We start from the raw sequence: 15,109 nt of genomic DNA on the forward strand, positions 1-15,109 counted from the left end.
AAAACAGATTTAACAATATAGAGATTTCTCGTTATGCAATAATTTATGTTTATCTTTATAGTATGAATATTGTATAAGGAAAACATAAAAATGCAATAATATGCTCTAATGAACAAACCACTTATAAAAGTAACCATCTCTCATGACTTCTGGTAAGATGGCAGAGTAAGAGGGGCTGAAGTCGCCCCATTTCCATACAATGAGAGACACAATAGAAAATTAACTGGGAGAGTAGTTCCAGGGTGGGAGTGATCATGGACAGTCTTCTACCCTACGTAGGGAGGCCCTGGATGAATACTGAGAAAAATTGGGATGGAGAGAATGGGATGAATGGGCTTGGTAATGACTCTGCCTAACCCTGCAGCTGGATTGGATGATTTTCCTTTTGGCTTCATAATTGGAAGTGCCCCAGGTAAACTTGGAAGATAACAGATGTGTGCACAGTCTGTTCGTATGCACAGAAACCACCTGGTCAAGGTAAGGTGTCTACTCCCTGCCCTTGTGAAACTCTGATGTGGATGTAAGTGCCTGGCTTTGTTTTTCTTTCTTCCTTTCTTCTTTTTTTTTTTTTTGCAAGGAATGGGGGCACCCTTCCCTGGGGAAGAGGGGGAGATGTGGCATGTGCTGAGTCAAAATCCAACCAGCAAATGAAACCTCTTTAGGTCCTGGTGCCAGTCCTTTCCTCCCATAGTGGCCTGAAGACCACAGGTGTGTGCGGATGAAGAGATGAGACGAAGGAAGCCTGTGAGCTGAGCGCTGACTGGCCTCCAGACATCCCCAGACTGGCTGTAGGTGGGTGAAGCTGAAATACTCAGTCCTGCAGCTTGATGCCATCCCAGGGAGGAGTCTGGGGGCCACTAGGACCATTGGTCACACAGGAGAAGTTTCTGTTGGGGTGTGTGCCACTCATTCCCCCATCCCAGAGCTCATCATGTGCTGGGTCGGCTGCCCTGACTGGAGTTCCAATTCCAAATTTTAGACATGGGAAAGAAATAAATCTTCAAAATAACCATATTAAGTCATTAAAATGCCCCATCCACAAAAGAAGATTATAAAGCATGTCAAGGACCAGGCAAATATGGCTTAGCCGAATGACGAAATTAAATCATTGTGAGGTCACAGAATTTGGAACAGCTGCTTAAGCTTGTTTAGAACAAAGTAAAAGATATTAAAGAAAACCCTGGGGGAGAATAAAGAAGAGGCATATATGGCTCAGCCAAATGATCAGATTAAATCGTCTGAGGGGACTCAGAATTTAGAACTACTAATTAAGGTTGTACATAATGATATGAAGGATATCAAGAAGTGGCTTGAGGAGCATAAAGAAGAATTTGAAAGAATAAAAAGAAAAATATCAGACATTCCAGAAATGAAAGAAACTGTAGACCAAATTAAAAATATATTAGAAACTCACAACCATAGATTTCAAGAGCCAGAAGGAAGAATAAGCAAATTAGAAGACAGGACAAATGAACTTGAATTTTCAAAAGAAAAAATGGCAAAAAAGATGGTAAAAATGCAACTTGATTTCAGGGCAATGACAGACAACATGTAGCAAACAAATACAATAATTATTGGTTTCTCAGAGAGAGAAGAGAATAGTAAAGGGATAATAAGGCTAGTTGAGTTATAATGAGGGAAAACCTCCTAACCCTTATAAAAGACATAAATATTCAAACCAAATAGCCCCAATGAATCCCAAATAGAATAAATGCAAATGGGCTTACATAAAAAAGATACACCTTTCAGGATGTCAAATCTTGAGAGAACCAAAAAGTCATGAAAGCAGCAAGAGAAAAGAGATGCATTACATATGAGGGAGCAAACCTCAACTCAGGGGAATTGGAAGGAAGGAAATAAAATGAAATAGTGAATTGAGGAAAAGAGAGAGAGAACCCAAAAAAAGCGAGAGCTAGTAGATCTTCAAAACTGACAAATTTTTAGATATATTTACCAAGAACATGAGGGAGAAAACTCAAATCACTTAACTCAGGAAGGAAAGAGGGGATATTACTATCAAGCTTACAGACATAGAGTGAATTATAAAGAAATACTATGAACAACTGCATGCCAAAAATTAAATAATCTAAAAGGCTATAAAATGACTAGATAGACGCAAACTATCAAAACTGACTGAAGAAGAAAAACAAATATTTCAATAAACCCATACAAATAAAGAGATTGAGCTAATGATCAAATCACTTCCTACAAAGAAAAATCAGGGTCTAAATGATTTCACTAGCAAATTCTACACTGCTTTTGAAGAATTCACCTCAATACTTCTCAAACTCTCCTAAAAAATAAAATTGAAGGGGCACTTACAAACTTATTCTTTGAACTTTGTATTATACTGATACCAAAATGAGACAAATATATCAAATAAAAAGAAAGTTATAGGCAAATATTCTTTATAAGCATAGATATAAAAACTTCAATAAAATATCAAAAAACTGAATCTAGCAACAAATAAAAATATTCTACACTAGGGCCAAGTGGTATTTATCATAGGAATTCAAGATTGGTTTAACACATGAAAATCAATCAATGTAATACACAATATTAATAGAGTAAATAACAAACATGTATGATCCTCTCAAAAGGTGCAGGTAAAACATTTGAAAAATCAAGCACACTTTCACAATGAAAGCATTTAACAAACTAGGAACAGAAGAGAAAAGACTCAACCTAATAAAAAGGAACTGCAAAAAAACTATAAGTAATATCATATTTAATGGTAAAAACTTGCCTCTTTAATTTAAACAAAAGTAAAATTGTAACTGCTCACCATTTCTACTCAACCATTTACTGGAAGTTTTAGTCAGGGCATTTAGTCATGTAACAGAAATGAAAGGGACAATCAAATTAGAAATGAAGAAGTAAAACTGTATCTGTAGATAACACTATCTCATACATAGATAATTCTTGGGAATTTACTGTCATGGTCAGGTTCATGTGTCAACTTGGCCAAGTGGTGGTACCTGTTTGTCTGGTTGGGCAAGTGCTGGCCTGTCTGTTGCGATGAGACATTTCATAGAATTAAATCATGATCACATTGGCTACATCCACAGCTGACTCCATTTGTAATCAGCCAAGGGGAGTACCTTCTTTAATGAGTGATGCTTCACTAGAAGCCTTTTAAGTAAGATTCAGAAGATTCAGGTTCTCTTCCTCCTTCAGCCAGTGAGCCTCTCCTGTGGAGTTCATCCAGACCCTCCATCAGAATCATTAGCTTCACAGCCTGCCCTACAGATTTTGGACTCTACATTCCCATGGTTATACTTTTATAAATTTTATATTTACGAATATTGCCCATTGATTCTGTTTCTCTAGAGAACCCTAACTAATACAACTTGGTACCAAGAGTGGTTCCTAAGAAACAGAATCATAAAAATGGGTTTTTATGAATGGTTTTCTACTCTGACTGGACTCAAAGGCACTAAGGATTCTGATTCCCATAATCAGAATGACATTGCCAATCCATGGAGTGAGTTGGCAAAAGAGATCACCACTCAATTCTCCTAATGCTTTGCTTGTATGAAAGCAGGCTCTGGGGGATAATGTTTTTGACACCTTTACAAAGTTTTATGGGAATAAGAGGTATAGAGATGTTGGCTGATTGTTGTTAGATACACTGGATACATGAAGGAGTGAAAGGGATGGGCTTAAGGCTTCAAATGAGAAGCTTAAGCTCCATCTGACATACAAATTTCTATGAGCATCCTGAAGGAAAATCTTTTTTCCTGTAGCTGTAGACTTGAGATCTCCAAATATAAGACTCAGAATTTTATTGTTAGAGTAGCAACTTTACAACATAAATTGAAATCTCTATCTTGGATGGTGTCTGCCATTAAAGTGAGGGCATTGATTGGAAAGGAGTGGGACCCTGAAAAATGGGATGGTGACATACGGATAGATAATGATATCCATGGTGAGGCTGAAACCCTAGGTCATGCTGAGTCTTCTCTAGATAACCCTGTAATAGCCTGCCTCACCTCCAGCCTGCCTTGAGGAGTTAGCCACCCAAACTCCACCTGAAGTGATTAGCCCTAGAGTGATTAATCCTGTTTCACCAGATGAAACTGCAAATGAAGGCCCTGAAGCAAGTGGCTTGGAAGAGACTTTTAATTATTTTCATGACCCACCCTCACCACCCCTCATTTCTTCCAGAACTATAACTAGACTAAAGACCCATAAGGCCCCTAAAGATGAGGTACAAAGTATCACACATGAGGAGGTATGTTATACTCTAAAAGAACTGTGTGAGTTTTCCAATTTATATAGACAGAAATCAAGGGGATATGTGTGGCAATGGATTTTAAGGGTGTGGGATAATGATGGGAGGAATATAAAGCTGGATCAGGGTGAATTTATTGATCTGGGCCCTCTAAGCAGAGATTCTGCATTCAATGTTATAACTCAAAGTGTTAGAAAGGACATTAACAGTTTGTTTAGGTTGTTGGCTGAAACATAGATCAAAAGGTGGTAACATTACCTGAGGTTGAAATGCCAGAACTGCCCTGGTATAGTGTAGATGAGGGAATCCAGAGGCTTAGAGAGATTGGAATGTTAGAGTGAATTTATCATGCAAAGCCTGCTCTTACATCCCAGGAATGTCCAGAGGATGCACCTTTTACTAGAACAGTGAGAAATAAATTTGTGAGACTAGTGTCATCATCCCTGAAGAGCTCTGTAGTTGCACATCTCTGTAGGTCAAAAATTACTGTGGGAATTTCTGTCACTAAGCTGGAATCCTTAAACACATTGGGGATGACAGGATCCTGAGTTGGCAGAAGTCAGGTGGCAGCACTTAATTGCCAAAGACAGAGTGAACATGGCTATTATAAGAGAGAACAAACCCAAAGCAGGAGTCAAAATAATCTGACTCACAGAAATTTGTGGCATTGTCTAGTAAATCATGGGGTACCTAAAAATACAATAGATGGGCAGTCTACTAAATTCTTGTTTGAGCTGTATAAGCAAAAGAGCTCTAGATCAAGTGAGCAAAAGTCTAACTTGAATTACAAAAACATAGAATCATGGCTGCTTAATCAATTTCCAGACTTGAGACAGTTTACAGACACAGAACCCCTTGAATGAAGGGGAGGCCAGGTCCCTTTGGGGGAGAACCCTGTTATACCACCACAAATATATACTGTTGATCTTCCTCCAAGCCTTCCCCAATGAGACCGATGGCCTTTTACCAGAGTAACTGTGCATTGGGGAAAAGGAAATGATCAGATATTTGGGGGATTATTAGACATTGGTTCAGGAATGACATTAATTCCAGGGAACCCAAAACATCACTCTAGTCTACCAGTTGGAGTGAGGACTTGTGGAAGTCAGGTGATCAATGGAGTTTTAGTTCAGGTCCATCTCACAGTGGATCCAGTGGGGCCCTGGACCCATTCTTTAGTTATTTCCCCAGTTCCAGAATGCATAATTGGAAATGACATACTGAGCAATTAGCAGAATCCTCACATTGGCTCTCTGACTCATGCAGTGAGGGCTATTATGATGGGAAAAGCCAAGTGGAAGTCACTAGAACTGCCCCTACCTAGCAAAATAGTAACACAGAATCAATGCTTTATTCCTGGAGGGATTGCAGAGATTACTGCCACTCTTAAGGACTTGAATGATACAGGGGTGGTGATTCCTACCACATCTCCATTCAATTCTATTTGGCCTGTGCAGAAAACAGGTGGGTCTTGGAGGATAACAGTGGATTACTGTAAGCTCAACCAGGTGGTAACTCCAATTGCAGCTGCTGTTCCAGATGTGGTATCATTGATTGAACAAATCCATACATCCCCTGGTACCTGGTATGCAGCTATTGATCTGGTAAATGCTTTTTTCTCAATAGCTGTTAGTAAGGAACACCAGAAACAGTTTCCTTTTAGCTGGCAAGGTCGGCAATATACCTTCACTGTCCTACCTCAGGGGTATATCAACTCTTCAGTCCTATATCATAATCTTCTCTACAGGGGCCTTAATTGTTATTTCCTCCCACAAGACATGACACTGGTTCATTATATTGATGATATAATGTTCATTGGATCTAGTGAGCAAGAAGTAGCAGCTACTCTAAACTTACTGGTAAGGCATTTGCATGTCAGAGGTTGGGACATAAATCCAATAAAAATACAGAGGCCTTTGACCTCAGTGAAATTTCTAGGCATCCAGTGGTGTGGTGCATGTGGAGATATCCCTTCTAAGGTGAAGGATAAGTTGCTGCATCTGGCCCCTCCTACAACCAAAAAAGAAGCACAACGCCTAGTTGATCTCTTTGGATTTTGGTGATGATGTATTCCTCACTTGGGCATGCTACTGCAGCCCATTTATTGAGTGACCAGAAAAGCTGCTAATTTTCAGTAGAGGCCTGAACAAGAGGAGGCTCTACGACAGGTCCAGGCTGCTGTACAAGCTGCTCAACCACTTGGACCATATGATCCAGCAGATTCAGTGGTGCTGGAAGTGTCAGTGGCAAATAGAGATACTATCTGGAGCCTTTAGCAGGCACCTATAGGAGAATCACAATGCAGACCCTTAGGATTTGGGAACAAAGTCTTACCATCTGCTGCAGATAACTTCTTTACTTTTGAGAAACAGCTTTTGACCTGCTACTAGGCCTTAGTAGAGACTGAATTCTTAACCTTGGGCTACCAAGTTACCATGAGACCTGAGTTGCCTATCATAAGCTGGGTGTTTGTTGATCCACCAAGCCATAAAGTTGGGCCTGCACAGCAGCACTCCATCATAAAATGGAAATGGTATATACAAGATAGGGCCAGAGCAGGTTCTGAAGGCACAAGTAAGTTACATGAAGAAGTGGCCCAAATGCCCATGGTCTCCACTTCTGTCACATTACCTTCCCTTTCCCAAACCAGAGCTATGGTCTCTTGGGGAGTTCCTAAGAGTGAATTGACTGAGGGAGAGAAAACTCAGGCTTGGTTTACAGATGGTTCAGCATGATATGCAGGTACCACCAGAAAATGGACAGCTGCAGCATTACAACCCCTCTCTGGGGTGTCCTTGAAGGACAGTAGTGAGGGAAAGTCCTCCCAGTGGGCAGAACTTTGAGCAGTGTACCTGGTTGTTCATTTTGCTTTGAAAGAGAATTGGCTAGATGTGCATCTTATAGTGACTCTTGGGGTGTTGCTAATGGTTTGACTGGATGGTCAGGGACTTGGAAAAAGCATAATTGGAAAATTGGTGTCAAAGAGGCCTGGGGAAGAGGTATGTGGATAGACCTTTCTGAGTGGGCTAAAAACATGAAGATATTTGTTTCTCATGTGAATGCACACCAGAGGATGACTTCAGCAGGGGAAGGTTTTAATAATCAAGTGGATAAAATGACCTGTTCTGTGGATACTAATCAACCTCTTTCCCCAGCAACTCCTGTCATTACCCAATGGGCTCATGAACAAAGTGGTCATGTTGGTAGGGATGGAGGTTATGCATGGGCTCAGCAACATGGACTTCCACTCACCAAGGTTGACTTGGCTACAGCCACTGCTGATTGCCCAATCTGCCAGCAGCAAAGACCCACACTCAGCCCCCAATATGGCACCATTCCCTGAGGTGACCAGCTGGCTACATGATGGCAGGTTGATTACACTGGACCACTCCCTTCATGGAAAGGGCAGTGATTTTTTCTAACTGGACTAGACACATACTCTGGATATGGGTTTGCTTTCCCTGCACACAATACTCCTGCCAAAACTACCATCCATAGGCTTACAGAATGCTTTATCCATCATCATGGTATTCCACAAGCATTGCTTCTGATCAGGGAACGCACTTCACAGCAAATGAAGTGCGGGAATGCACACATGCTCATGGAATTCTCTGGTCTTACCATGCTCTCCGTCATCCAGAAGCAGCTGGATTGATAGAATGGTGGAATGGCCTTTTGAAAACTTAATTACAGTGCCAACTAGGTGCAATACCTTGAAGGGCTGGGGTAATGTTCTCCAGGAAGCTGTGTATGCTCTGAATCAGTATCTGCTGAATGATGCTGTTTCTCCCATAGGAGGTTCCATGGGTTAAGGAACCAAGGGGTGGAAATGGGAGTGGCACCACTCACTATTACCCCTAGTGATCCACTAGGGAAATTTTTGTTTTTTGTCCTTGTGACCCTGAGCTCTGCTGGTCTACACGTTTTAGTTCCAAAAGGGGGAGTGCTTCCACCAGGAGAAACACCGATTCCATTGAACTGGAATCTAAGGCTGCCACCTGGTCACTTTGGGCTACTTATGCCCATGGATCAACAAGCCAAGAAGATGATTACATTACTGGCTTGGGTGATTGACCCTGACTATTAGGGGAAAACAGGACAGCAACTACACAATGGAGGTAAAGAAGAGTTTTCCTGGAATATAGGGGATCTCCTAGGGCATCTTTTAGTACCACCATGCCCTGTGATTAAAATCAATGGAAAACTGCAACAACCCAATCCACACAGGGCTGCCGATGACTCTGAAACTTCAGGAATGAAGGCTTGGGTCAACCCCCCCAGGCAAAGAACCATGGCCAGCTGAAGTGCTTGCTGAGGGTAAAGGGAACATGGAATGGGTATTGGAAGAAAGTAGTGATAAATATGAACTACGACCACATGATCAGTTACAGAAATGAGGACTGTAATGTTGTTTTGTTCATAGTTATACTTTTAAGAGTTATACTATTTAAGTTGTAAGATAACAAGTTAAAGAATTAATATTACCTAAGAACTTGCACCCTATTCTGGAGAGATTTAATGTGTTTCCAGTTATATGCAGGCCAGTTGGGTACTGTTAGGTGAGCAAAAAAAAATGTGTCATTGTTTTCTATTTAGAAATTAGGTATTGTTTAAGGTGATGAGTATAGCTACCAAGATGACAAGGAGTGGACTGTCATGGTCAGGTTCATGTTTCAACTTGGCCAAGTGGTGGTACCTGTTTGTCTGGTTGGGCATGTGCTGGCCTGTCTTTTGCTATGAGGACATTTCAAAGAATTAAATCATGATCACGTTGGCAACATCCACAGCTGATTCTGTTTGTAATCAGTCAAGGGGAGTGCCTTCTTCAATGAGTCATGCTTATTCTAGTCATTGGAAGCTTTTTAAAGAGGATCCAGAAGAAACAAGTTCTCTTCCTGCTTTGGCCAGTGAGCCTCCCCTGTGGAGGTCATCCAGACCACCATTGGAATCATCAGCTTCACAGCCTGCCCTACAGATTTTGGACTCTATGTTTCCATGGTTACATGAGACACTTTTATAAATTTTATATTTATGAATATTGCCTGTTGATTCTGTTTCTCTAGAGAACCCTAAGCATTACATCTACTAAAATATCATTAGAATTAACGAATGAATTCAGCAAATTTTCAGATTAAAGATCAATCTACAAAAATATTTTTCCATACACTATCCATTAATAATCTGAAAAGAAAGTAAAACAAAACAAAAAAATCCATGTACTGTAGCATCAAGAAATTAAGTACTTAGGTTTAATAATAATAAAAAAATAAGTACAAGATTATAAGGTATAAAAAAGAAAAAAATATGGTGAAAACTACAAAACCTTGTTGCAATAATTTAACAAAGACCTAAATGAATTTGGAAAGTCGTTCTATGTTGCAATAAGTTAGCAAAGACCTAAATGAAGGGAAAGTCCATGGATTGGGAATCTTACTATTTTAAAGATGTTAATAATCTACAAATTGATCAACAGATTTAAGATAACCCCTAACAAAAACTCTGATGCCCCCCTTTTTTTTTGAGAAATTGAAGAGCTCATGTTAAAATTTATATGGAAATAGAGGACAATCAAAATAGCCAGAATAATCCTAAGAAGAAACAAAGTTGGGAGACTTCCTGATCTCAGTATGACCACAACCTAAAATAATCAACACCATGTGGTATTGGCATAAAGATATACGTGTAGATCAGTACAGTAAGAATTGAGAGTTCCAAAATAACCCACTGCCAATGCCATTCAATGGAGACTATCTCATGATGGGAGAATCTGCAAAATCACATTGCAAGAAGGACATGGATACTGAGAGAGAAGAAATTAATGACAATTATAAAATACATCACAAAATATTAGTATATACTGAGAAAATTTAGGAGAACTTCTAATAGTTTTTAAAACATCATTGTGATTCTGATGGCCTAAAAAAATCAAATGTGAAGTAAGAGCTTTAACCCTTGCTATTATATAATTTGTGGTTAAATGGTGCCTAAAATTTTGCTTAATTACTTACTTCCCACTCAAAATCAAATTTTATTTCATCATATAAAATTCTTTTTAATCCAGAGATTCCTTGGTATCAGATATTGCCAGAATTTTTGAGACATATGAAAGTGGTTCAATTTATTAAAAATAAATCCACTACTAAAATACATTTTAACTGCGATAAATCACTGTTAAAGAGTATAACAATCAATTAAGCAGATAATTTATTTCAGGAAAGGTTAAATATTGATAAAATATGCACTCATCATTATTAATTTTCTAGACAGTTGTAAAAGTATAAATAACTAATTATTTAAACTTAATTATTTTCAGCATTTTAAATCTCAAAACTTAAAAAAAAATCCATTGTGATTGATATATAGTTAATACATTCAGATATTTTATCAATGCTTCTGTTTCCTCCTTAAACAATGCCTACAATCCACTATACTGATGGATACTACACAGGTGTTTCTTATATTCAGAGATTAATTGAGATAAGTGGTAATAGTATTTGTTTAATTTTCTATCATGCCCTTTTTAAAAGTATAACTAAGCATATTCTTCCACAATTTATTAGTACTTTATTTCACAAATATGTCATTTTTGCCAGGTCTCAGAAAAAGGACTTCACATATAAAAGGGACTTTTTAGCCAGGAGGCCCCTCAACTTCTTTTGCTGAATCAGATGTGGCAGCAAGATCCCCAGGCATACTGATGCTGCACCCATCACAAGGCACCACACCCATCAGAAGATGATAAATAGGCATGCAATCAAGTCCTGTTCCTGTTGATAACCCTCCTCTCCCAGTGCAGTTTTTCCTTTAAAACCATAGCTCTTAGAAAGAGAGCTGAAGCCATTTTTTTCTTTCCGCTGGCAGATTGTGCTGGCTCTTACCTGCTTTCTCCCCTTAATAAATCTGTTAAGCTTTGACTTGCCATTCAGTGTGGATTCCTTAACAACTCTGTGCCTAACAATTATAAAATGTGAACATGGGTTACGGAACTACAAAAACAGACCAGATCTATATACCTTTTTTGTGAAGTTTCAAGTTGTTATTTTGATAGCTTTAGGAACTTCAAGATCATTCTTTCTTATGATCATGACATATTCCACCTCTGTAACCAATCCTTATTTAATGAAAAGGTAATACAATTTCAAATGTAATGATTAATTTTGAACTTTTCCTACTAAAGTGCTTCAAATGTGTATAATTCAAAAGTACACTATAGCTCTTTTTGTTATTATTGTAATTTGGGACTTTTCTAAGTATTGTTTTTACCTCAGTCTACTTCAGTGTTATTTCTTTCATCCTGAATGGTACATGCATATTTTCTGGGGTGTAGCACTCATTATCATCTATAGTATCTGTGTATTATAGGAACAAGAAAGTGAACTACTTAGGCATGAAACAAGAAGTATTAGATAAAATTCAGGAGAACAATTACATACAGAACATAACAGCAGGCACACCCAGTGTGACAAACTCAAGAAGGAATATATTTATGTAGAAAATGATAGAGAAAAGAATGGAGCTGAAATAGAGGGAATACATGTCCGAAGAAAAAGCAGAGAATTGAAATAGGAAGACAGTGGGGGTTCCGGTTTTGCTTCATCATATAAAGAATTGGAAGTTGTCACTTCCAGACTTACAAGAAGAAAAGTGTGGAATAAATTGAAAATCAACAACTTTTCTTGGACCTGTGAGAGAATTAAGTCACAGGGCACACCATCACTTCAAAATCTAAGACAGAGGTCAATACAGATTCATAGCCAAGGGATCTACTTACTTGAAATCTCTGGAGCCATTAACTGGTAGGAGCAACTAAATGGTAATTTTAAAAAACTGTCAGAGTCTAAGAGTTCATTAGTGTGAGGTGAGAAACTCTGGGATCTACAGCCTTAGAGGATCCCACATTTTCATAGGTTTTGCCTCCAGGAACCCCACCAGGTTCTAAAGGTAAAGAACCAAGTAAGATGCCCTGTAGTTCTCACAATAGAAGGAGAAAGGACAACCAATTTTAAATATGGCCAGATTATTTTCCATAACAAAAGCCTATCCTATACTGAACAGGACTTTACCAGTGTCTAGTCCACCTAGAGGGAAGGGAATTTACCCAACTCCACCCCCATATAACCTTATGTCTTACCTAAGAGGGTGGGCAATCTCAGAAACACTTTTGTAGGTCACAGCCTAATGACATAAGCCATATGAAAGATTGATATTTAATCATAAGATTATAGAAAACTTCTACCCTACACCTTACCACCTCATCAACAGGGAACTAGTATAATAATGGTGGATTACCATGAACGAGCATCAAGGGCACAACTTTATTTAAAGAGAATTTCTTTGGGAAACTTAAAATCAAGGAGTAAAAGCAAGGACACCATCAGCATTGAAGTTTCTGGCTTCTAAAGCAACAACAGATATTAAACATAGCCCATTCCTAACTAGATAAACATCAAACCTAATAGTAAAGGTTGATTTACCTCAGTTTTTTTAGGGGCTTATCAGGTCTGGCTTTTAACAAAATAATGACCAAGCATGCTAAACTCTTAGACTCTAACAGTTTGTTAAAATTACCATTTAGTTGCTCCTACCAGTTAATGGCATGAAAATACACAGTTTGAAAAAGACAAAGTAAGTATCAGAACCAGATTCAGATATGACACAGTTTTGGAATTAACAGTAAGGAGTTTAAAATAGCTATGATTAATGTATTAAGATAATGATAAAGGTAGATAACATGGAAGAACAGATAGTAAATGAAAGAAGAAAGTTGGAAATATTCTTAAGAAAGAGATGAAAATAAAACAAAAAAACACCATAACAGGAATGAATACCTTGATTACTCATGAGTAAACTAAATTTGATGGAGCAAAAAATCTGTGAGCTGGAAGATATATTAACTGAAGCTTTCAAAACTGAAATGCAAATCTATAAAAGAATAAAAAAAATAAAAGGAAGGAAGAAAAAAACAGTAGCAGATGAAGAACTGTGAGATAATTAGAAGTGGCATAACATATGAATACTAGAAGGAGATGAAAAAGGGAATAGAGCAATGAAATTGGAAGCCTAATCAGGCTCCTAATATTCCCTCTCTTCTAATTATAACAAAATAAAATGATAAAAAATGAATTGCATACCAAAAAGCAAAGTTATCTGCTTGCCATCGAACTGTCTAGATTTGGATGGAGCACTGACAAAATATAAAATGTAGTATGATTTCTTCTTTCTTTTTTCCAACTGTTTTATTAGAGGAGAATAATTTTCTTTTAGAACAAAACAATTGAAAAAAATCAATGAGGTTTTTATCTCATTGATTCAGAAAGCAGTGCAATAATCTTCATACTGTCTTCTAAAATGAATGCTAAATGTCAGAACCACCTCCCCAAAAAACTTATCTTGTAGTGATATGAGTAGAATTTGTCTTCCAAAATTTGTGTTTATTATTATAATACTTTGATTATTTATGCCAGTAACATGGGGCAATCTCATAATTGTCAACCTCTAACCTAGAGTGGATGTAGAAAATAGAGATCAAGTCGATCTGTTCCAACCTACAGAATTTTCTGGATTTGTTTACGTTATCTTAAAACATATGCTATATCTCTTCACGTTAGTTTATCATAAATATTTTGTCTTTCTTAGATATCGCCACACATATTATCTGGTATAAGACATTGCAAAAGTCTGATTTATATAAAGTTTGTTTACTATTTAACTAGGCTTTCCCAGTATATATTACAATTTTAAAATATCTCTCTAGACAGACCAAGATCTCAATTTCAGCAAAGGTGAAGTATCTTTATCAGGCCAATCTTGATGCAAAAAACAAGACAAGCTAAAATAATTTTTAAAATTTGTGTGGAAGCAGAGAAGAGCCACCAAGGAAGTCAGGCTTTGAGGGGAGGAAATCCTATAGATTTGAAGCACATTGACTTGAGTATGACCTTCTGAAGTTAAAGAAAAACATGACACTCTGCACCCTCATTGTTTTTAGGTAATTTGTCAGCCTAAATGATATGGGGCCAGGAGGCCAAGAAGGCAAGAAGGAACTAATAGCCAATAAGGAATGAGCTGAGTAGAGATTTCAGCAATCTTATGCAGCTGTGGGAAAAAGTGAGTTCAAGTCTATGAAAGTCTTGACAGCTCAATATCACTTGTTGATATGAGCCTGATATTTAGGATTTGAGGGGACATTACCACAAAGAGAAGTAAAAAAAAAAAGAAAAGAAAAGAAAAAACACTGAAGTGAGCTCAATATGTAGTGCCACATTTCATTACAAGAATGTGGTGGGTTAGAAGCAGTTGTCAGGAGGGTAAGAAACCAAGCAGGAAGCTGCTTCTAAGAAGCATTGGGAGACTAAGAAGTTTTAGCAGGCACACAGATAACAAGACTAAAATAAAATTTCAGAACCAAACATTGAAGAAGGGCTCTGTTAAATCTCAAAACTTTTAGTATATATCTCTGGCAGGCTATGTCTTAGATGAAATAGGAATCCACAATTAAAACAATTATCACAAAGACTGAAACTCAGTGTCTTAGTTTGCCAGGCTGCTATGACAAATACTACACCATTGGTTAGCTTAAACAACAAGCATTTATTGGTTCACAGTTTCAGAGACAAGAAGTCCAAAAATCAAAGGATGAACAAAGCAATCCTTTCGTCACCAAAATCTGTAGTCTTTTGATGGTGGTTTACTGCAATCCTTGGGTTCCTTGGCCTGTATCTTTATCTCCTATCACCTGGTGATCTCTCTTTCCTTGTCTCTGCTCTTGTAGTTTCCACTGATTAGCAGCTTCTCGCTCCTATACTATTCACAAATGGTTCCACACCTGCAGGAATAAATTAAGATCAAGAACATGTCCTTGCACAGATAACAACT

At 38.0% G+C, this 15,109-nt stretch overlaps 1 long non-coding RNA gene across 1 annotated transcript in view; it reads left to right on the plus strand.

Moving 5' to 3' along the window:
• The first annotated feature begins 438 nt into the window (after positions 1–438).
• LOC143665324 (uncharacterized) overlaps positions 439–15,109 on the plus strand; it is a 41,638-nt gene continuing 26,967 nt past the window's right edge. Inside the window, exons 1-2 of the long non-coding RNA XR_013166875.1 lie at positions 439–477; positions 663–792. This is a non-coding gene — a long non-coding RNA (uncharacterized LOC143665324). The remainder of the gene's footprint in view (positions 478–662; positions 793–15,109) is intronic.

This window comes from Tamandua tetradactyla, chromosome 21, assembly GCF_023851605.1.
Source record: "Tamandua tetradactyla isolate mTamTet1 chromosome 21, mTamTet1.pri, whole genome shotgun sequence".
NCBI lineage: Eukaryota > Metazoa > Chordata > Mammalia > Pilosa > Myrmecophagidae > Tamandua > Tamandua tetradactyla.